The 2,845-nt window shown below is 32.9% G+C and overlaps 1 long non-coding RNA gene across 1 annotated transcript; it reads right to left on the bottom strand.

Moving 5' to 3' along the window:
• Positions 1-487: 487 nt before the first annotated feature.
• LOC135123175 (uncharacterized) lies at positions 488-803 on the bottom strand. Its single transcript, XR_010279574.1, has 3 exons — positions 751-803; positions 604-666; positions 488-550 (listed from the first exon to the last, which is right to left on the bottom strand). It is a non-coding gene; the product is annotated as an uncharacterized LOC135123175 (long non-coding RNA).
• Between the last annotated feature and the right edge of the window lie 2,042 nt (positions 804-2,845).

Here is a 2,845-nt window from a genome sequence, read left to right as displayed (position 1 = left end):
AAATAAGTTATATTGTTGTCCAAATCTATTTTTATTTTTAATAAATACTCGTAGATGCTTTATTCAGTGAACGTTTAATGAGTGGTATACCGTAGTCCAAATTTTGTACACTGACTTTCTCTATAGCTCCAGGTTTCTCTTGGTGGATTTTCTCCTATTTTCTTGGGTTATTATCAAAATTCTTAAGGCAAGTTATACTTATTTAATACAAAAAAATGTAACATAATTATTTCCATAAATAATTTTCAAATTTTTTGAAGATTTCGTCATCACAGATTTTCGTAGCAATTTACCACAACACGTTTAACTGAAATCTGAAAGATTTAATTAAAGAATAGTGATCATACGGTTCGCTATCCCTAATCTTTTTCAATTTGGCCGCCATTACAAAATATTAAAAATTTGCGTCGACGCAAAGAAAATTTAAAATAACGAACTTTTACCACGTGTTTCGAAAATTTCCGTTGCGCCCTTATTCAGGGTTAAGCAAATCCAAGTAGTAATAACAATGCTACGCAACATATTAAGGATTCGAGTCTTCATTTGTAACCTGAAACAAAATTATTAATGATTATTGCATACAAAGAAACCATCAGTTTGTACTGTTTGTTCGATCGGAAGAACTGGTGGTACAGTTGGTGGTTGTACCACATTATCTTGAATGTTCTAAAAAAGATGAATATTTAATACAAAATGAAGCAAAGCAAATTTCACACAACAATTATTATTTGTTTTTTTTTAATTATTTACCTCAGTCTCAGTCGTTTGACTCTTCTGCGAAGGTACTGCATTTCTATTTAAAATCATTGACCAATCATTGGCGTAACAATTTTTTGAGAAATGGACACTACAAATTCGCCAATGTTTTTTTACTTTCTTCTCGATGCTGCCAATCCTCAGTGCTTCTCCCCATTCACGTAATCTAAAAAATAAAATAAATTTACGTTAAATACAATAACTAATACTATGTCGTACTTGAAAATTAAATATAAACGTTTGTAAACTCACCTAACAAACGATCGAGGAAAACAATGCAGTGCCTTCGCATCTTCTTTGGTGTTGCCACAAATTATACAATATCTACAATAATACAATTATTTATGTAAGTTTGCTATAAAAAGTAAAATTTTTTACCTTCTCGTCATGGTGCGTCTTCAAATAATTTTCTGTACTCTTTATTTATTGGGACTTACATTCACACACTATTATTGGCGGGTCAATTTTTAAATTTAACGTCGCGCTGTTTGGTTGCTCATGTGCACACGTGACGGAATAGCGTCAGTGCGTCATACATATACGTGCAAACGTGCAATGGCGAATGGCGTCCGGCAATTGTTTTCTGTCAATTGTCAAATGCATTACAAGTTGACAGAATTTTTGCAACTGCAGTGCCATCTGTCTTGAAATCAAAGGCACTATAAGGATAAATTTATGTACGCCCAATAAGATAACACGAGAGAAATATAGAAACGAAGAGAAACTTATGGGATGAGTCTGTAGTGCATTGAAAAGTTTTTCCATTCAAATTGGCAGGCCCTATGCCCTAAGAAAAATAGGTTAATAAAGAAGACTTCTTTATTTCTCCTACATTTCGACTACCAGAGGGCGGCCTATGTTAGGGTGGGGCAGAGACCCTTATTTAGGGTCTCTAGGGTGGGAGTTGGAAGGGGGTAGCGGTGGTGAAGATAAGCCTTAGGGGCAAGATGGAATTGCTACTTGCCTACCTCCCGACGACAATAAACATAATATAGGTAGTCTTAGATCATATAATAAATTTATATAGTACGCTACGCGCACATGCGATGTTAAAAGTAAGTAATTAAATCATAATAAGTACACAATAATGTGTTAAATTCAGTATACTAAAGTTGCCAGAAATTAATAGGTAATAGACGATAATAAGAAACTCACATTTGTCAAAAAGATCGTATGTTAGTGATCCGTTTGGAAAACATCTTCGAAACTTTGAGAAAAAAAATTCAGTCCGATCTAAAAAAACGAACACTATGATTGCAGTAACGCGCTACAGTAGCCAGGATCCTCACAACTCTTTGATACCCAAATCTGGCATTATATATGGTACCATGAAAGATATAGTGCGCTTATGGCTTAAATCGTCGCCTGAGAACTTGTTTGATTTACAGACCAGAGCGCACTCAGGCCAATATCGACCCTAAGTGATTTATCTATAAGCCGACTTTCGTTGGAGCTGATCTGATACACATTCACTACGAAGAGCTAACTCGTTTCGACCATGTGGTCGGATTTTAGAAGTGAACAAAGTTTTTGAACATCTTAATGATTATATACATAATGTTCCCGAATGACCAAATTTACATTTCAAATTGTATTGTCAAATCGTAAAACGCTCATCAAAATGACGTAATCTCCAAATTTTACAATAATAGTAGTAGTAATTTAAATTTTATATCTTTCGTTTACGGTTTATGAATCCGCGTTGGCCTTTTGGACTTTTTCAATTTTTCCATTCTTCAAATTTTAGATTTCTCGATTTTCTTATTTTTCGATATTTCAATGATACGATTTCTCAATTTTTGTCCTATTCAATTTTACGGTTTTTAAATAAATATTTCGATTTTTCACTTTTCAGTTCTTCAATTTTTCGATTTTTCAGTTTTTTGATTTTTTAATTTTTCGGTTTTTTAAGTCTACGATTTTTCGACTTTGCTCTTTAAGTTTTTGGATTTCTCAATTTTCCAATTTTTTAATTTCTTATTTTTTGGGATTTTTTAATATTTCTATTTTTCGACTTTTCGATTTTTGGACTCCTGGATTGTTTTGATTTCTCGATTTTTTTCGTTGTTGTATTTTCAGTTTTTCGTTA

The sequence above is a fragment of the Zophobas morio genome, unplaced genomic scaffold (genome assembly GCF_036711695.1).
Source record: "Zophobas morio isolate AGI-343-1 ecotype UQ-CSIRO unplaced genomic scaffold, CSIRO_AGI_Zmor_V1 ptg000006l, whole genome shotgun sequence".
Lineage (NCBI taxonomy): Eukaryota > Metazoa > Arthropoda > Insecta > Coleoptera > Tenebrionidae > Zophobas > Zophobas morio.
Note: the sequence above shows the minus strand (reverse complement) of the source record. Positions and strands in the feature narration are given on the sequence as shown.